Source organism: Tachyglossus aculeatus, chromosome 22 (genome assembly GCF_015852505.1).
Source record: "Tachyglossus aculeatus isolate mTacAcu1 chromosome 22, mTacAcu1.pri, whole genome shotgun sequence".
Taxonomy (NCBI): domain Eukaryota; kingdom Metazoa; phylum Chordata; class Mammalia; order Monotremata; family Tachyglossidae; genus Tachyglossus; species Tachyglossus aculeatus.
In genome coordinates, this window is record NC_052087.1 from 42,637,570 (window position 1) to 42,658,977 (window position 21,408).

Here is a 21,408-nt window from a genome sequence, read left to right on the forward strand (position 1 = left end):
GATTGACTATCCTTTCCTTTATCCACATTCTACACATTTGCTACTCCTTTCTCTTTGGATAGAGAAACACATGAGCATCGTGATGCTCCCTCTAAACTGTCAGCTAGCTTTGGGTAGGGAACATGTCTGCTAATTCTGTTGTATTGTACTCTCAAGCATTTAGTACAGTGCTCTGCACATAGTAAATGCTTAATAAATATGATTGAATCCTGGGAGAACGGAAGTCTCCTGGGGGGAAGGATTGAATTCAATCAGTCAATTAATGGTATTTCAGCACTTACCATGTGCAGAGCATCTTATTCAGTGTTAAGCTCGACTTGTTTGGCTGATCTGCAAATCGTGTTTCTAGGTGGACAGATTTCTCCCGGACCCTCTTGAAACCTCAGTTTTCTCAACTGGGGATTAAATGCTAGTTCTCCCTCTGACTTAGACTGTAAGCCTCACATGGGACAAAGACTGCGTCCAACCTGAGTAACTTTTATCTACCCCAGGGCCACCCTCTCAGGGTCGCACCTGGAGAGTTTCCAGTGCCCTACTAGTCTCGGCTCTGGGAAGGAGAGTCAAGCAGAGGCATATCCATTCCATTCCTAGCTTGGGCAGTGGCTAGAGAGAGGAAGGCAATCTGCTACAAGTCAAAACTCACATGTGCTGGGCAGCAGAGACATGGGAGAGTCGAGGGCGGAGACTTAAGTTGACTGTAGGGAAGGAGGCAATGGTAAACCACTTCTGGATTTTTACCAAAAAAACTCTACAGATACACTACCAGAACGATTGCAGATGGAGGTGGGGTGTTCTGGGAAAAACGTGTCCGTGGGTCGAGACAAATCGACAATATAAGACAAGATCCCAGTGCTTAGAACAATGCTTGAAAGCAAGAGTAAGCGCTTAGCAAATATGATTTAAAAAAGGCCCCCAGATGCACGCGTACACACACACACACAACACACCTCCCCCCCCCGACCCCACCAAAGAGCCAAGGACTCCCAGAGCAAAATCCACACCCCTCCAAGCCAGCATTCTCTCTCCCCTTTCAGCATTCAAAATGATTCTTCCATCAAAACAGAACAATTGTTATGAATGATATCATAATACTGTGAACGGCTTAAGAACTGCCACTTTAAAACTGAAATGGGCTATGCAGGCAGAAGGGGGGGGGGGGGGAGGCTAAAAGCATAAATTGAAGATAATCAATGTGAATAGGCCTCCACCATTGTGCAGTTTGAATAGGATAAGCACACATTATCTGGCATAATTGGTTCATGTGATTTTCTAATTGAAGAGAAGAAGTAATTAGAGCCTAATTGAAGCAAAGGAACACACTGTCTGTCAGCATTTCTCCTGCTACCACACGTCGTATTATTACCTGTCAGCTCTTTCCTGCGGCGGAACCAAAAAGAAAATGTTTTCCCCCAGCCAAGCTCCCGATTTGTTGCGCAGCCCCGGGATGGAGCGAGGAGAAACGGTGGGCCAGGGGAGTTCATTCCCAAACCAACAGCTTCCAGTTCTCAGGGGCCAATTTGCCTAATTGAGGGATGAGTCATATTTTTTCGCAGAATCCAGTGAGGACGTCAACTAGGCCAGCTTGAATTTAGAGGGGAAGAAAGTGCTGTTCCGGGCTCATTAGAGAGATGGTGGGGAGGTGGTCCCGTGGGGTCCTGTGGGGGGTCCTGTTGGGGCAGAAATTGTCCATGGAAAAGGAAGGAGCAAAACCTTGAGGTGCATGGTCTGTGTTTCCTCCTCTCTGTGGAGTGGCTGGGAGCTCACCCCCCCTTGAGGCCCTCAGCTCACTCCACTGATGATAATAATAATAATAATTGTGATATTTCTTTCATTCATTCAATCGTATTGAGTGCTTACTGTGTACAGAGCACTGTACTAAGCGCTTGGAAACTATAAGTCGGTAACATATAAAGACGGTCCCTACCCAACAACGGGCTCATAGTCTAGAAGGGGGACTCAGACAACAAACAAAACATGTAGACAGGTGTCAAAGTCATCAGAACAAATGGAATTAAAGCTAAATGCACATCATTAACAAAATAAGCACTTACTTTGTTCCAGGCACTGTACTAAGTGCTGGGGTAGATACAAGGTAATCAGGTTGGACGCAATCCCTGGCCCACATGTGGTTCACAGTTTTAATCTCCACTTCCAAACTGTGAGCCAATTGTTGCGTAGGAACCGTCTCTATATGTTGCCGATTTGTACTTCCCAAGAGCTTAGTATTGTACTCTGCACACAGTAAGTGCTCAATAAATACGATTGAATGAATGAATGAATTTAACAGATGAGGAAACTGAGGCTTAGCAAAGTGAGGTGCTTGCCCAAGATCACATAGCAGACAAGTGGCAGAGCTGGGTTAGAAGTCAGATCCTCTGATTAGGCCACACTGCTCTTCTCCCATCTCTTCCCTTCCCAGCTGAGAGTTCCAGCAGCACCCTGCTGCCGCGGTGGGTGGGAGTGGGGAGGCAGCTGATCCTGATTTTCCTACTCCCCGCCCCAGTCTTCTACGTTTCCCAAACATCCAGAAGCGTAGGTCAATGGCATCGATGCTTTGGAAAAAGCAGGGAGGCAGTTTTTAGAGTCGTTTCGTTCTACGGCGCCAGATTGTACCCAGAAAAAATATCCTTTGGCTCCAGTTATTGGCTGTTGTAGGCCGAAGAGATTTGAGATTGGCTGTACTTCTGGCAATTCAGGAGCCCCTAGGGGGTTGGGGCTGAAATGAAATGGCTTGGGTCAGTCGGGCTTTGGGATCCAATTGATCAATCATATTTATTGAGTGCTTGCTGTGTGCAGAGCACTGTACTGAGAGCTGGGGAGAGCACAATGTAACAGAGTTCTTATGCACGTTCCCTGCCCATGATGAACTTAGTCTAGAGGGGGCCCAGTGCTGCTTTTCCGAAGGGAAAGGCTCAGTTGAGCCCTCACAGATGCCCTCAGGGCTAAAAGGGGCATGGACACAAGTGTCTGCTGTGTGACCTTGGGCAAGTTGCTTAACTTCTCTATGCCTCAGTTATTTCATCTGTAAAATGGGGATTAAGATCATGAACCCCATATGGGACAGGGACTGTCTAACTTGATTAGCTTGTATCTACCTGAGTGCTTAGTACAGTGCCTGGCGCATAGTAAGTGCTTAATAAATACAATTTTTTATGGATTTGTTGAGCACTTACTGTGTGCAGAGCACGTACGAAGAGCTTGGGAGAGCCTGATATAACAATATAATAGACACATTCCCTGCCCACAATGAGCTCACAGTCTAGAGTTTACAGTCTTTATCTCAGGCCCCTCCGTAGAAAGAGATACACAGGTCCCCCTCTCTAGATTGTAAGCTTGTTGTGGGTAACAAATTTGTCTTCCAACCCTGTAGTACTGTTCCTCCCAAGTGCTTAGAACATTTTTTTCTAATAGATGATATCCAAATCTACATCTCCAACCCTGATCTCTCACCCACTCTGAAGTCTCGCATTACTTCTTGCCTTCAAGACATCTGTTCTTGAATGTCCTCCCTTCACCTCAAACTTAACATCTCCAAAACAGAACTCCTTATCTTCCCAACCAAACCCTGTCCTCCCCTTGACTTTCCCATCACTGTAGATGACATTACCATCCTTCCTGTCTCACAAGCCCATAACTTGGGCATTATCCTTGATTCCTCTGTCTCACTGAATCCACATATTCAATCCATCGCTAAATCCTGTCGGTCCCACCTTTACAGCATTGCTAAAATCCGTCCTTTCCTCTCCATCCAAACTGCTACCATGTTAATAAAATCACCTATCCTATCCCATATTGATTACTGGATCAGCCTCCTTGCTGACTTCCCAGCCTCCTGTCTCTCCCCACTCCAGTCCATATTTCACTTGCATCATTTTTCTACACAAACCTTCAGGACACATTCCCCCCCTACCCCACCCACCACCCGCCCCAAGAAACTCCAGTGGTTGCCCATCCACCTCTGCATCAAACAAAAACTTCTCACCATTGGCTTTAAAACATTCAATCACCTTGCCCACTCCTGACTTACTTCACTACTCTCCTATGCAACCCATCCTACATACTTAGCTTCTCTAATGCTAACCTTCTCACTGTTCCTGCATCTCGCCTATCTCACCTCCAACCCCTTGCCCACATCCTGCCTCTGCCTGGAATGCCCTCCCTCCTCAAATCCAACAGACAATTACCCTCCCTGCCTTTAAGACCTTATTGAAAGCACATCTCCTCCAGGAGGCCTTCCCTGACTGAACCTCCCACCTCCTCCTCTTCTCCCACTCCCTTCTGCATCACCCTGATTTGTTCCCTTTATTCTTCACCACCCCCCCAGCTCCACAGCACTTATGTACAGATCTGTCATTTATTTATTTATATTAATATCTGTCTCCCCCCTTCTAGACTGTAAGCTCATTGTGGGCAGGGAATGTGTCCTTTTATTGTTGTATTGTACATTCCCAAGCACTTAGTACAGTGCTCTGTACACAGTAAGCACTCAAATACGATTGAATTGAATTAAGCGCTTCTTATGTGCCAGGCACTGTTCTAATAATAATGATAATAGTGGCATTTATTAAGCACTTACTATGTGCAAAGCTCTGTTCTAAGCTCTGGGGAGGTTACAAGGTGATCAGGTTGTCCCAAGGGGGCTCACAGTCTTAATTCCCATTTTACAGATGAGGTAACTGCGGCCCAGAGAAGTTAAGTGACTTGCCCAAAGTCACACAGCTGACAAGTGGTGGAGCAGGGATTTGACCCCATGACCTCTGACTCCAAAGTCCATGCACCTTCCATTGATCCACGCTACTTCTCTAAGCACTGGAATAGATGCAAAGTAACCAGGTTGAACAGTGCTCTGAATTCAATAAGGGCTCAGGAAATACCATTGATTGATTGATTTCTTTGCAGAGTGTTGGGCAATGCATTGGGACTGTTCTATCAACGGATCAATGGTATTTATTGAGAACATCCTGTGGGTAGAGCACTGCACTAAGCGCTTGGGAGAGTACACTGTAGTGAATTGGTAACACATGCTAGAGGAGCAGCGTGGCTCATTGGAAAAAGCCCAGGCTTTAGAGTTAGAGGTCATGGGTTCAAATCCCACCTCTGCCACTTGTTGGCTGTGTGACTTTGGGCAAGTAACTTCACTTCCCTATGCCTCAGTTACCTCATCTGTAAAATGGGGATTAAGACTGTGAGCTCCCTGTGGGACAAGCTGATCACCTTGTAACCTTCCCAGCACTTAGAACAGTGCTTTGCACATAGTAAGTACTTAATAAATGCCATTATTATTGTTATGCATTCATTCATTCAATCGTATTTATTGAGCGCTTACTGTGTGCAGAGCACTGTACTAAGTGCTTGGGAGGTATAAGTTGGCAACATATAGAGATGGTCCCTACCCAACAGCAGGCTCACAGTCTAGAAGGGGGAGACAGACAACAAAACATAACATGTGGACAGGTGTCAAGTCACGAGAACAAATAAAAATAAAGCTAGATACACATCATTAACAAAATAAATAGAATAGTAAATATGTACAAATACAGTAAATAGAGTACTAAATCTGTACATTCATTCATTCAATCAATCATATTTATTGAGCGCTTACTGTGTGCAGAGCACTGTACTAAGTGCTTGGGAAGTACAAGTTGGCAACATATAGAGATGGTCCCTACCCAACAGTGGGCTCACAGTCTAGAATGGGGAGACAGAGAACAAAACAAAACATATTAACAAAATAAAATAAATAGAATAAATATGTACAAATAAAATAGAGTAATAAATATGTACAAACATATATACAGGTGTTGTGGGGAGGGGAAAGAGGTGAGGCGGGGGGGAAGGGGAGGGTGGGTAGGAGGAGAGGAAAAAGGGGGCTCAGTTTGGGAAGGCCTCCTGGAAGAGGTGAGCTCACAGTAGGGCTTTGAAGAGAGGAAGAGAGCTAGCTTGGCGGTTGTGCAGAGGGAGGGCATTCCAGGCTAGGGGGAGGACGTGGACCAGGGGTCGACGGTGGGACAGGGGAGAACGAGGTACAGTGAAGAGGTTAGTGTCAGAGGAGCGGAGGGTGCGGGCTGGGCTGGAGAAGGAGAGAAGGGAGTTGAGGTAGGAGGGGGCAAGGTCATGGAGAGCTTTGAAGCTGAGAGTGAGGAGGTTTAGCTTGATGTGTAGGTTGACTGGCAGCACTGGAGATTTTTGAGGAGGGGAGTAACATGCCCAGAGTGTTTCTGCACAAAGATGATCTGGGCAGCAGTGTGAAGTAGAGACGGAAGTGGGGAGAGACAGGAGGATGGGAGATCAAAAAGGAGGCTGATGCAGTAATCCAGTTGGGATAGGATGAGAGACTGAACCAGCAAGGTAGTGGTTTGGATGGAGAGGGAAGGGCAGATCTTGGCGATGTTGCAGAGGTGAGACTGGCAGTTTTGGTGATAGATTGGATGTGAGGGGTGAATGAGAGAGCGGAGTCGAGGATGACACCAAAGTTGTGATCTTGTGAGATGGAAAGGATGGTAGTGCTGTCTACAGTGACAGGAGAGTCAGGGAGAGAGCAGGGTTTGGGAGGGAAGGTAAGGAGTTCAGTCTTGGACATATTGAGGTTAAGATGGTGGGCAGACATCCATATGGAGATGTCCTGAAGGCAGGAGGAGACCCGAGCCCGAAGGGAGGGAGAGCAGGGCAGAGATGTAGATTTGGGTGTCATCAGCATAGAGATGATAGTTGAAGCCATGGGAATGAATGAGTTCACCAAGGAGTGTAGATAGAGAAAAGAAGGGGACCCAGAACTGACCCTTGAGGAACCCCTAAAGTAAGGGGATAACCCCTACAGTCTGTTTATATAGTCTGTTCTATGTAGGGTGTCAGTGTAGGGTCAGACACCAAACCAGTTGTTGATCTCCTTAGCTCCTAAGTCTGACAGATTTTGCCGGAGGAGGGGATATATATGTGTGTGTTTGTATGTGTAGAATAATCATTTTCTTCTTTTCTTCAATTCCATCCTGCATCACCCTGACTTGCTCCCTTTATTCATCACCCCATCCCAGCCCCACATCCCTTATGCCCATAACCATAATTTATTTGTATTAATGTCTGTCACCCCATCTAGACTGGAAGCTCATTGTGGGCAGAGAATGTGTCTGCTATATTGTTATATGGTACTCTCCCAAGCTCTTAGTACAGTCCTATGCACACAGTGATTGCTCAATAAATGAGGTTGACTGACCGACTGACAGTAATAATAGTGGTAAATGGTTGAGTGCTAACTATTTGCCAAGTATCAGGTAGGTACAAGATAATCTGGATGAGGAGATGGTTGGACAAGAGGAAGGAGAGAACTGGAACAGCAAAGGAGAATGAATAAGTTTTCCAAAACGATACTGGTCCCGCCTCATTTGAGTCAGGGAGAGAAATGCCAGGGGTGATCCGGGCAAAGATTCCTAGGAAATGAGGAACTCGGCTTGGGGTTGGGCCTGGCGTACCACGCTGAAACCGAGCCTCATCAATCCACTCGCTCTGAGATGCCCGGGACAGGTGTTGAGCCTGGAAAACAGTCCTTTCTAGCCATGTTTTCTCCTCCCCTGCCACAGTCAACAAGAATCATCTGGCCCTTGTAATTTTCCAGGGCAGCCCTCAACCCTGGACCCCAGCTCTCTCACTCAATCACGTTTCCTCCCTAAGCCACCTCTCTGTGCCTCAGTTCCCTCATCTATAAAAATGGGGACTGAGACTTTGCGCCCCAAGTGGGACAACCTGATTACATTGTATCTACAGTGTTTGGCACATAGCGCTTAACAAATACCATCATTATTGTTTCCTATGCATTTGAGTCTGTTCCCCTTAAGCACTTTGATATTCACCTCACCCTCAGCCCCACAGCATTTCTGTACCTCACTTTCATTCATACAATCTTATTTATTGAGCACTTACAATGTGCAGAGCACTTTACTAATGCTTGGGAGAGTACAAGTAGAATGTGAGCTCTTTGTGGGCAGAAATGTATCTGTTGTTAAAGTGTACTTTCCCAAGTGCTTCGTACAGTACTGTGTACACTGTAAGCATTCAATAAATATGATTGAATGAATGAATGCAACAATAAAAAGACACATCCCCTGCTCATAAAATTTTATACTCCATCATTTCTCCTCTTAGTTATTTTAATGTCAATATCAATCCCTAGAATAATAATGATTGTGGTATTTGTTAAGCACTTGCTATGTGCAAGGCACTGTACTAAGCGCTGGGGTGGATACAAGCAAATTGGATTGGACACAGTCCCTGTCCAACATGAAGCTCATAGTCTTAATCCCCACACTCTTCTAGACTGTTGTGTTCTTTGAGTGTAGTGATCATGTCTATCAACCCCATTGTTCTGTACTCTCCCAAGTGCTTAGTACAGTGCTCTGCACACAGTAATGCATTGATTAATGGTACTGATTGATTGTGATTGATTTCCCATCACGTGCCCCTGAAGCCAGCCAACCATCTCACTCTCTCATGAGGCCTTCTCCTCCAAGCCTACATTCCTTATCCCTGCCAGAATGGTGGTGTGACATACCACAAGCAGTTCTCACCTCCATCAAGATACTTGATAATGAACAGGGGGAATTTTCATAATCGTCCAAGTTTAAAACTTAGATTCTAGAGGGTAAGCACTTCCCCAGACACCTCTGCCTGGATTCTCTGACAGCACTGGACAATGTCAGGTCCACAGTTCAACTTAGCCCATTAACTCATGTGAGGCAGAGATTGTGTGTAGTTTTACTCCTCTAAAGCCGACTTGTACCTCAGTCTCGTCTATCTGGCTGCCGACCTCTTCTCCAAGTCCCACCTCTGGTCTGGAAAGCCTTATTAATAATAATGATGGCATTTGTTAAATGCTTGTTATATGCCAAGCACTGTTAAATCTTCATGTCCGACAAACCATCACTCACCCCACCTTCAAAGCCTTATCAAAAGTACATCTCCTCCAGAGGCCTTCCCTGATCTCCTCTTCTCCCATGCCCTTCTGCCTCACCCTGACTTACTCCTTTTATTCATCCCCCCTCCTGACCGCACGGCACTTATGAACATATCTGTAATTTATTAATTTATACTATTGCCTGTCTCCCCTTCTAGACCATAGGCTCGCTGTGAGCAGGAAATGGGTTAGCCAACTCAGTTGTATTGTACTCTTCCAAGTGCTTACTACAGTGCTCTATTACTGTACATATCTATTCTATTTATTTTGTTAGTATGTTTGGTTTTGTTCTCTGTCTCCCCCTTTTAGACTGTGAGCCCAGTGTTGGGTAGGGACTGTCTCTATATGTTGCCAATTTGTACTTCCCAAATGCTTAGTACAGTGCTCTGCACATAGTAAGCGCTCAATAAATATGACTGATGATGCTCTGCATTCAGTAAGTGCCCAATAAATATGACTGACTGATGGATTGAATGCACTGAATCTACTGCGGTGCTTAGTATAGTACTTGGAGCATAGTAAGCACTTAACAAACATCACAGTGATTGTTTTACTGCTCGGGAAAAGTAGCCAGATCAGTCCCTGGTTCCAGCCAGAGGTCTGTGGGTTTCTGGGTTGTTTTTTTTTTAGGACTTAAGCACTTACTATGTCAAACACTGTTCTAAGTGCTGGGGTAGGTACATGCCATTTAAGTTGGACACAGTCCCTGCCCCGCATGGAGCTCACAGTCGTAAGTAGGAGGGAGAACAGGTATTGAATCCCCATTTTACAGCTGTAGAAACAGGGGCATAGAGAAGGGAAGCGATGTGCCCAAGGTCACACAGAAAGCAATTGGCAGAGCCTGGATCAGAGGCCCGGTCCTCTGACTCCCAGGCTTGAGGTCTTTTTGCTAGACCACCCTGCTTCTCCAACCAGCCCCTTCCCGTTAACCCCTTCCCCTCCTGGCAGCCCGAGGGTGGCAGCCGGCTCTGGGGCCCTTATCCCCGTCATTAGCATTTGTGCTGCTTTTTACGACTCATTTCATGCTCGGCCCCGAAGGTGGAATCTGTGCCTTTCCCATCTGCCGGAGCCCCCCAGCTGGGCCAGCCTCATTTGCGGATGTCACATTCACTCTTCTAAAGTAGACATTTTTCAGCTCGTCTGTAGAAACGATTTGTTCCGTCATGTCACCGCTTCCTTGGGCGAAGACAGTGGGAGCTGCTTTCTCGGGGACTGGGACCACCCGGAGAGAGGGTCTGGGTGTACCTATTGGGCACTGTGTTAAGCGCTCTGGAGACATGATCCCTGCCCTCAGGGAGCTTGCAGTCTAGCAGGGGAGGCGGAAAAGAAAGTTCAGACTGTAAGTTTGTCTTCTAGTCTGTAAGCTTGTCTTCTAGATGGTAAGGTCGTTGTGGACAGAGGATGTCTATTGCTATGTTATGCTCTTCAGAGCGCTTAGTACAGTGCTGTACACACAGTAAGCATTCAAAAATATGATTGAAGAAATGAAAGGAAGGGATACGATGTGAGGTAAGCACTTGAGTCCTGGGGTACGACAGGTAACAATAATAATGATAATAACTGTGGTCTTTGTTAAGCACTTAGTATGTTAATAATAATAATTAATAATAATAATGATTTGTTAAGCGCTTACTATGTACCAACCACTGTTCTAAGTGCTGGGGTAGATACAAGGTAATCAGGTTGTTCCACGTGGGGCTCACAGTCTTAATCCGCATTTTACAGATAAGGTAACTGAGGCACAGAGAAGTTAAGTGACTTGCCCAAAGTCACCCAGCTGATAAGTGGTGGACCCGCCTAAGAACCCACAACCTCTGACTCCCAAGCCCATACTCTTTCCACTAAAGGAAGCTGCTTCCATAATGGTATTTGTTAAGTGCTTACTATGTGCCAAGCACTGTTCTAAGCTGTGGGACAGATACAAGGTAATCAGGTTGTCCCACATGGGGCTCACAGTCTTCATCCAGGCACTGTACTAGCAATGGGGCAGATACAAGAAAATCGGGTTGGACCGAGCCACTGTCCCATGAGGGGCTCATCGTTCCAATCCCCATTTAACAGATGAGGTAACTGAGGCACAGAGAAGTAAAGTGACTGGCCCAGGGTCACACAACATGGTGAACTCATTCGCTTCCGTGGCTTTAATTATCATCTCTATGCTGATGACACCCAAATCCACATCTCAGCCCCTGCTCTCTCTCCCTCCCTCCAGGCTTGTATCGCCTCCTGCTTTCGGGACATCTCCATCTGGATGTCTGCCCGCCATCTAAAACTCAATATGTCCAAGACTGAGCTCCTTATCTTCCCTCCCAAACCCTGTCCTTTACTTGACTTTCCTGTCACTGTAGACTGCGCTACTATCCCTCTCATCTCACAAGCCCACAACCTTGGTGTCATCCTCAACTCCACTCTCTCATTCACCCCACACATCCAGTCTGTCACCAAAACCTGCCGGTCTCACCTCCACAACATCGCCAAGATCCACCCTTTCCTCTCCATCCAAACTGCTGCCTTGCTGGTTCAAACTCTCATCCTATCCCAACTGGATTACTGCATCAGCCTCCTCTCTGATCTCCCATCCTCCTGTCTCTCCCCACTTCAGTCTATAATTCTCTCTGCTGCTCAGATTATCTTTGTACAGAAACACTCTGGGCATGTCACTCCCTTCCTCAAAAATCTCCAGTGGTTGCCTGTCAACCTACGAATCAAGCAAAAACTCCTCTCGGCTTCAAGGTTCTCCATCACCTTGCCCCCTCCTACCTCACCTCCCTTCTTGTCTTCGCCAGCCCAGCCCGCACCCTCCGCTCCTCTGCCGCTAACCTCCTCACCGTACCTCGCTCTCGCCTGTCCCGCCATCGACCCCCAGCCCACGTCCTCCCCCTGGCCTGGAATGCCCTCCCTCCGCACATCCGCCGTGCTAAGCTCTCTTCCTCCCTTCAAAGCCCTACTGAGAGCTCACCTCCTCCAGGAGGCCTTCCCATACTGAGCCCCCTTTTTCCTCTCCTCCACCCCATCCCCTCACCCTGACCTACTGCCTTCCCCTCCCCACAGCACTTGTATATATTTGTACAGATTTATTACTCTATTTATTTTACTTGTACATATTTACTATTCTATTTATTTTGTTTATGGTGTACATATAGCTATAATTCTATTTATTCTGATTATTTTGACACCTGTCTGCATGTTTTGTTTTGTTATCTGTCTCCCCCTTCTAGACTGTGCGCCCGTTGTTGGGTAGGGACTGTCTTCGTTTGTTGCCAACTTGTACTTCCCAAACGCTTAGTACAGTGCTCTGTGCTCAATAAATACGATTGAATGAATGAATGAATCATCATCAATCGTGTTTATTGAGCACTTACTGTGTGCAGAGCACTGTACTAAGCGCTTGGGAAGCACAAGTTGGCAACATATAGAGACAGTCCCTACCCAACAGTGGGCTCACAGTCTAAAAGGTGGGCTCACAGTCTAAAAGGCAGATAAGTGGCAGAGATGGGATTAGAACCCATGACCTTCTGACTCTCAGGCCCTCGCTCTATTCACTATGCCATGCTGCTACAAAGGTACAATAGGAGGATGTGAATACACAATTGCATAGGTGGTGTGGAAGGCCTGAGGTGCTAGTGAGGGAAGGTGTAGCCTGGATAGATGAGGAATTAATCAGGGAAGGCTTCCAGGAGGAGACGGGATTTCAAGAGGGCTTTGAAGATGGGTAGAGCTGGGGAATGGGGAGGAAGGGAGTAAGAGGTCGTTGGCAGAAGAGAGAAGTTCAGCTTTCGGTTTCCCAAGTTTCAGCTCCCCTTGCTAAACCGGGCCCTGGGACTCCTTCCCTTCTCTCCTGCCCCGACCTCTCGCTCACTGCCTGAAGTTCCCTTCCCTTCACACCCAGCAGATTCAGGCCGGGACAGCGGTTGGCCTGCCTCCTGCTCTGGAGTTCAGGACAAAAGTTCTGGGATTGTCCGGCCTGCTCAGGGCTGTGTTTGTCACTGCATCATGGACAGGCCAGGAGGGAGCATTGGACAGACAAAGCAAAACCCACCACCACTGCCTCCAGCTGGTTCTTGGGCTCCAGGAGCCCCAGCCTTCCTTTCCTGAGCATTGGCTGGACACACATTCGTGGCGTCAGGATGGGTGATCGCTGCAAACTCGGCTCACCTGAATGGGAGGTTTCAAAAGAGCACAGCTTTTGGGAAAACGAGGACAACTGATGGTTATTAAACACATACTATGAACATGTACTTTCCAAGCGCTTAGTACAGTGCTCTGCACACAGTAAGCGCTCGATAAATACGATTGAATGAATGAATACAATTGATCGATTAATTGAGGTCTCCATTGCAGCTGAAGGAATGCAGGTTGGCCATCACCATCATCATCAATGGTATTTATTGAGCACTTACTGTTCATAGAGCACTGTACCAAATACTTGGGAGAGTATAATTCAACAGGGTGGATAGACATGTTCCCTGCCCACAATGAGCTTACAATCTAAAGGGACGTAAATTAGAACTTCTGAGCCTTCATCTGCTGATAACCTGTGAAGGTTTTGCAACCTTAGATACCTCCAGCCCATATTCTTAAAGACTCCCTTGTAGGTAGATAAATGTCTTCTCCAGATTTCCATGTTGTCTACAGATGTCAGAACAGTGCTCAACGCTTAGAACAGTGCTTGGCACATAGTAAGCGCTTAACAAATACCATCATCATCATCATGTCTTTTCAAATACACTGGAAAATTTGAGCAGGTTTTTTTTTTTTCTTTTTTGTAATGATCTGTTCCATGTAAGCTCATTGTGGGCAGGAAATATACCATTTTATTGGCCTATTGAACTCTCCCAAGCACTTAGTGCAGTGCTCTGCACATAGTAAATGCTCAGTAAATACAATTGATTGAAGGTTTTCCCTAGATGAGCATTAATCCCAAGGTTAAAGATTTGTTTGTGCCAAGGGAAGTTCTATGCAATTTCACAAGCTCTAAACGTCTCTCTGTTTGGGCTAGTAGAAACTGGCTGGCTGCAGATTGAGCTAATCCTGGGCAGGGTTTGGGTTCTGCCAACACCTGGAGGGGATGGATGAGTGGCAGGGGTGGCAGACAGGAGAAACTGGAACAGTTGGAATGGACCCAGTTTTGGGAAGGTAGAGAGACTCCTGGGCTGAGGGACCTGAAGCCAGCCCTGTGTCAGAGAGAGAGGGATCTTGGAATCAGTCAGTGAATTAAGGGCTTATTAAAAGGTAAGCCCTGGAGTAGATATATGTTCAGAACAATAATAATGATAATGATGGTATTTGTTAAGCAATTACTATGTGCCAAGCACTGTTCTAAGCAGTGGAATAGTTACAAGGTAATCAGGGTGTCCCACGTGGGGCTCACAGTCTTAATTCCCATTTTACAGATGAGGTAACTGAGGCACAGATTAGTTAAGTGACTCTCCCAAAGGCACACAGCTGACAAGTGGCAGAGCCGGGATTAGATCCCATGACCTCTGACTGCCAAGCCCGTGCTGTTGCCATTAAGCCACGCTGCTTCTCAAGTGACTTGCCAAGGCCTGCTAGATTTACATCTTCCGCAGGGAGCCTTTCATCTCCCTACCCATTTCCATTAATTTATTAATTAATTCGTATTTATTGAGCCCTTAATGTGTGCAGAACACTTTTATATTAAGCTTTCGGGAAAGTACAACAATAAACAGTGACATCCCCTGCCCACAATGAACTTACAGTCTAGATTGGGGGGAGACAGACACAATGTAAATAAATAAAATTACATATATGTACATAAGTACTGTGGGGCTGGGAGAGGGGAAGAGCAAAGTCAGGGTTACGCAGGAGGTAGTAGGAGATGAGGAAAAGTGGGTCCCACTCTATAAGTGAATCAGCCAGTCAATAGTATTTATTGAGGGCTTACTGTGGGCAGAGCACTGTACTAACTGCTTGGTAACAACAGACAACAGTGATAATACAATGGACACATTCCCTGCCCACAACGAGCTTACAGTCTAAAGAGGGCTTACAGTCTGCAGTAAAATATATCATCTATGCAACTCAATCTTAACCCACTAATCACTTGAGAAGCAGTGTGGCCTAGTGCAAAGAGCCTGGAAATTAGAGGACTTGAGCTGTCATTCCAGATCTGCCATTTGTCTTCTGTGTGACCTTGGGCAAGTCACTGAACTTCTCTGTGCCTCAGTTCCCTCATTTGGGAAATGGAGATCTAATACCTGTTCTCTCTCCTCCTTAGACTATGAGCCCCATGTGGAACCTGGTGACCTTGTATCCACAGTGCTTATCACATAGTAAGCACTTAATAAATATCATGATTATATTCCACCCCACCTCTCACCCCCACGGTACTTATGTCCATATCCTTATGCTCAGTTGCTTTTCCCCACCTGTAATTTATTTTAACACCTGTCTCCTCCACTAGATTGTAAGCTCCTTGAGGGCAGGGATCTTGTCTACTTATGCCATTGCACTCTCCCCAGAGCTTAGTACAGTACTCTGCATGCAGCAAGTCCTCCAGAAATATCATTAATTGATTGACTGGAGACAGAAAGTCTCACTCTGACCAGCTGAGAGGCTCTTCATCCAATTAATCAATCAATTGCATTTACTGGGCACTTATTGTGTGCAGAGCACTGTACTAAGTGTTTGGGAAAGTACAATACAACAGAGTTGGTAGACACATTCCCTGCCCACAGCAAGCTTACACAGCTTACAGTTTAGAGACCTTTCTCCTAGAATCCTAAAGTCTTTGAAAGGCTAGGTTAGGATCACATCTCTCAAAGAGGAAGTTGGAGTCTTCTACTTGATCCAATTTCTAAATGTTAATGTTCTTTAATGTTAGTCAGATGCTTTCGACACAGGATGAAAATTTTCAAAACAGACATAAACACGTCCGGTTCCATACTGTTGATGGTCTGGAGACTTTCCAGGTGAGCCTGGTTCTAACGGACATAAACCGGATGGATGGATGGATGACCCCACCCAGAGGGTTGTGACACTGACCTGTGAGCTCAAAGTTGCTCTCATTCAGAACAAGCCCATCCCAGGACATGCCAACCTCAGAATAGCCCCGGACAGTGCCAGGGCGGCAACCAAACGTTGGGCTAGGGCTACCCCAGGCCGGTCTCGAGCCCAGGGGATAATAATATTATTAATAATTATTCTGGTACTTGTTAAGTGTTTACTACATACCAAGCTCTGTTCTAAACATTCAGTAGATACAAGTTAATCAGGTATGACACAGTCCCTGTCCCACACGAGGCTTATTCTCGTGACTTAGTGGAAAGAGCAGAGGCTTGGGAATCAGAGGATGTTGGATCTATTCATTCATTCATTCAATCGAATTTATTGAGCACTTACTGTGTGCAGAGCACTGTACTAAGTGCTTGGAAAGTACAATTCGACAACGGATAGACAATCCCTACCCAACAACGGGTTCTATTCCTTGCTCTGCCACTTGTCTGCTGTGTGACCTTGAGCAAGCCATAGTGACCGTCAAGTGTGCCTCAGTGGGCTGCTCCTGGGACCATGCCCACCTCAACCTGCCCTGTCCTGCCATGTCCCGCCCCGCCACCCCCCCCTGCACCCAGGCCCATCCATCAGAACCCTGGAGAAGATGGAGAAGCAGTCATTCATTCAATTGCATTTACTGAGCACTTACTGTGTGCAGAACACTGTACTAAGCATTTGGGAAAATAGGTCACAACAATAAACAGTGACATTCCCTGCCCAAATGTGGCCTAGTGGACCAAGTACAGGCCTGGGAGAGGACCTGGGTTCTAATCCTGCCCCGGCCACTTGTCTGTTGTGTGAACCTGGTCAAGTCACTTCGCTTCTCTGTCCCTCAGTTCCCTCATATGCAAAGTGAGGACTCAATAACTGTTCTCCCTCTTCTTTAGACTGTAGGACCCATGAGGCACCCTCTAGACTGTAAGCTGTTTCTGTCTGTTATATTGTAGCACTGTACTCTCCCAAGCGCTTAGTACAGTCAATCAATCGGAGGTATTTTCTGAGTGCTTATTACATGCAGAGAACTGTACTAAGTGCTTGGGAGAGTACAATACAGCAGAATTAGGAGACACGTTCCCTGCCCATAACGAGCTTACAGTCCAGGGCTCTGCACACAGTAAGTGCTCAATAAATGCTGTTGATTGATTGATTGGGACCTAATTATCTTAAATCTAACAAGTACCACAGTTATTATTAATATGAAGAAGAGCCGGGTTGCGGTCTTAGCTCTCTCTCTCTCTCGCCCGCTCTCTCTCTCTCTCTCTCTCTCTCTCTCTCTCTCTCTCTCTCTCTCTCTCTCTCTCTCTCTCTCTCCCTCTCTCCCTCTCTCCCTCTCTCCCTCCTCAGAGGCCTCTTGCAGGGCTCCGAGGGCCAGGCTGACTCGCCTTGGTCCCATCCCAATCCTGGCCCCGATCCGATCTCCGCTCGGGTCCGACTCTGACCCCTGCAGCTGAGGTAGCTGCAGAGCTGCAAAGATGAATCGCTTCGCCGCTTTCTCTAGGGAGGGGAGGAGAGGACTGGCAGGAGTTAACAGAAAGTTAGGGCTGAGCACGAAGAATGGCCTTCAAGAGGAAAAGAAAAAAGAGAAAAAACAAACAGGCCCCGGCCATGATCATTTCCATTCCAAACCAGAGCAAGCAAATCAGTGCTTGGCCCATATTAAAAGGACCCAAAGGATAAGGCAAAATGCTTTTTTCTTGTTTTTGTTGCTTGAGCAGGGGTGATGAACAATGGGGGTGGGGGAAGAAAGTGTATATTAAATGATTTTTAAAATAGACTTGGCCTTGCCTGGTTCTATTGAAATGAACAATGGGGGTTTATTCTCCTGTGCGCCCAGAGATAGGGGCGGGCAGAGATGGGGCTGGGTGCTGTGTGAAGTATTCCTGAGGCAGGGCTGGGCAGGGACAGGGGCAGGGAGAAGATGGCCCAGCAGGGGAGCAGGTTGACCCCAAGATGCCCACAGCCCCTGGAATCTGGGTGCCCACCCTCCGCCCGGGGGTCCGGGTGCAAGGGAGATGGGCAAGGACACCTCTTCTCCTCGACATTATAAACTGGTTGTGAGCAGGGAATGTGTCTGTTACATTGCTATAGGGTACTCTCCCAAGCGCTTAGTACAGTGCTCTGCAACCAGTAAGTGCTCAATAAATACAAATGATTGATTGATTAATTCTTGAATGATGGTGGGAGCAGAGGGGCTGGGGGGGGGGGGGGATGATGGTATTTGTTAAGCGCTTACTATGTGCCAAGCACTGTTCTAAGCTTTGGGGTGGATACAAGGTAATCAAGCTGCCCCACGTGGGGCTCACAGTCTTAATCCTCATTTTACAGAGGAGGTAACTGAGGCAAAGAGAAGTTAAATGGGGATGGGGGGGACAGGCAGTATCACTGTGCTCACTGCTCTTGGGCCAAACTCAGAGGCCGGGATTATACTCAGAGGGCAGACTCTGCCCCAGGAGGATAAACCTTTGACCTCAAGTTGGCCCTCCGTAAGACTCTCACTCCCTGGAAAGTCCCCAGACATTGGAATTTCCGGTTCCAGGCCGGCCAAGACAGGCAGGGTGACAGGAATATCTCCTCAGAAATGTGGATTCTAGACCTCAGAGCTGGGGTTCCCTGTACAGGTGGTGGGGGGAGAAATTGATGGGTAGGGACTGTCTCTATCTCTTCCCAAACTGTACTTTCCAAGATCTTAGTACAGTGCTCTGCACACAGTAAGCGCTCAATAAATACAATTGGATGAATGAATTTACTGAAAACCACTGGTTGTAATGTGCTGTACTAAGTGCCTGGAAAATATGAAGAAAGCCCAAGGACTAAAGAACCAGTGTGGCCTATTGGATAGAGCCCTGGCCTAGGAGTCAGAAGGACATGGGTTCTAATCCCAGCTCTGCCACTTGTCTGCTGTATGATCTTGAGCACGTCACTTCACTTCTCTGTGCCTCTGTTATCTCATCTGTAAAAAGGGGATTAAGACTGCGAGCCCTATGTGGGACAGGGACTGTGTCCAACCCAATTATCTTGTGACTACCCCAAAGCTAGTACAGTGCCTGGCACATAGTAAGCGCTTAATAAATACCACAAATATTATTATTATTATGGCTATTATTATTATTGTTATCACTTTAGCTTCCCACTAAGGACTTGGACCCTAATGGGGTAAAGAGAAACCTAGAATAGTTACAAGGGGTAGAATCAGACTTAATAAACCAGAATGTTCCACTGACTATGCAAAAATGTTTGTATGCCAACAGCTTTTATTGAGAAGCAACATGGCTCAGTGGAAAGAGCCCAGGTTCGAGAGTCAGAGGTCATGGGTTCTAATCCTGGCTATGCCACTTGCCAGCTGTGTGACTTTGGGCAAGTCACTTCACTTCTCTGAGCCTCAGTTACCTCATCTGTAAAATGGGGATTAAGACTATGAGCCCCAAGTCGGACAACCTGATTACCTTGTATCCCCCAGTGCTTAGAACAGTGCTTTGCACATAGTAAGGGCTTAATGAATGCCATTATTATTATTATATTATTATAGTTATTGAGTGCTTACTGTGTGTAGAGCACTATACTAAGTCTTGGGAGAGCTCAGTGTAACAGATTTGGTAGACGTGTTCCCTACCCACAAGGAGATTACATTCTCATCGTGGGCAGGGAATGTGTGTATTGTTATATTGTACTCTGCCAAACACTTAGTACAGGGCTCTGCACACAGTAAGTGCTCAATAAATACAACTGAATGAATAAATTCATACACATGCACATAGGTGCTGAGGATAGGCATAAATAGGTAAATACATAGTGCCAGAGGCAGCAGATGGGTTGTAAGACTAGGAATCCTGTTCACTAATTGGGAAAGCCTTGCTGGAGACTGTAAGCTCATTGTGGGCAGGGAACATGTATGTTTATTGTTCTATTGTACTCTCCCAGCACTTAGTACAGTAAGTGCTCAATAAATACGACCAGTTGACTGACAGAGGAAGTGGGGTTTGAAGAAGATTTTCATGATGGACCAGGGCTGAGGGCTGGAGGATTTGGGAGGGAAGGGAGTTCTAGACCCTGGGGACAAGGGGAGAAAGGAGGTTTAGGTGGGTGAGGCAGAGCCAGGAGTGGGGCTAAAGAGAAGACAAGGAAGAGTCCAAGCAGGGAAGGACTGGATGAGGACAGGAGAGCCCAAGAGTCAAGTGGCAGCAGTCAGGGTGGCTCAGCCATCCACTCAGTGATTGCCCTCTTGCTGTTGACCATATCTGAACATTTATCCGGGGCTTAAAACTGTAAAATGGGGATCTGATACCTGTTCTCCCTCCCACTTAAGACTGGAAGCCCCATGTGGGGCAGGGACTGTGTCCAATATAATTGGCAGGTACCTACCCCAGGGCTTAGAACAGTATTTGACACATAGTAAGCACTGGACAAGTACCATAAAATCAAAAACAACACATTCTCTGCCCACAGTGAGCTTACAGTCTAGAGGGAGAGATGGATGTTAATATGAATGAAGGAATTATGGAACTCCTGTACTCCCTATGCCCCCACCCTTTCCTCTTCTCCCACTTCCTTCTGAATTGCTCTGACTTGCTCTCTTTTCTCATCCCCCCTCCCAGTCCTACAGCACTTTTGTCCATTTCTGTCATTTATTTCTAATAATGTCTGTCTCCCCCTCCAGGCTGCAAGTGTCTTGTGGACAGGGAATGTGTCTTTTTATTGTTCTATTGTACTCTCCCAGCGCTTAGTACAGTGCTCTGCACCCAGCAAGTGCTCAATAAATATGAAAGAATGAATGAACAAATGCCCGCCAACCCAATCCCCAGCTGGGACCTGCGGGTGAGGTGGAGGTGGGAACTGGGTCCCAGACGGTTGGATGTTTGCAGTGGTTTAACGGTTAGACGGACATTCCCACATTCAGTGGGAATGACCACAAAGTCTGCCAGACAACTACAGGCCAATTAGCTCACTGATGATGGAGGGGAAGAGATCAAGCTCAAGGTTGCGGGACTCTTATTGATTATTGATCGGTTCCTATGGATGCATAACTAAGGAGGTGTGGATGGGGGAGGGGGCTGTTATCTGTACCTTTGGGGATATAGGGGCATGGGTCTCCATGAGACAGAGGCTAAAAGAGCAGGGCCGAGCACATGACGCCCAACCAGTAGTGGACATTTCTGATCCCTCTGTATTAAGCACTTAGTGGAGTGCTCCGCACACAGTAAACACTCAATAAATATGATTGATTTACTGACTGACCCTTAGATCCCCGGGTCTTCCACCCCCAACATAGCTCCTGCTGAACCATAATGATAATTTTTATATTGTACTCTCCCAAATGCTTAGTACGGTGCTCTGCACACAGTAAATGCTCAATAAATATGATTTAATAAATGAATGAATAATAAAAATTGTAGTGTTTGTTAAGCGCTTACTATGTGCTAAAGACAGATCAGATTGGACCCAGGCCCTGACCC

At 46.6% G+C, this 21,408-nt stretch overlaps 1 non-coding gene across 1 annotated transcript; it reads left to right on the forward strand.

Annotated features, from left to right (window-relative positions):
• Positions 1 to 495: 495 nt before the first annotated feature.
• Positions 496 to 633, forward strand: LOC119944380. The gene has a single exon (XR_005455864.1). It is a non-coding gene; the product is annotated as a small nucleolar RNA SNORA7 (small nucleolar RNA).
• The last annotated feature ends 20,775 nt before the right edge of the window (positions 634 to 21,408 follow it).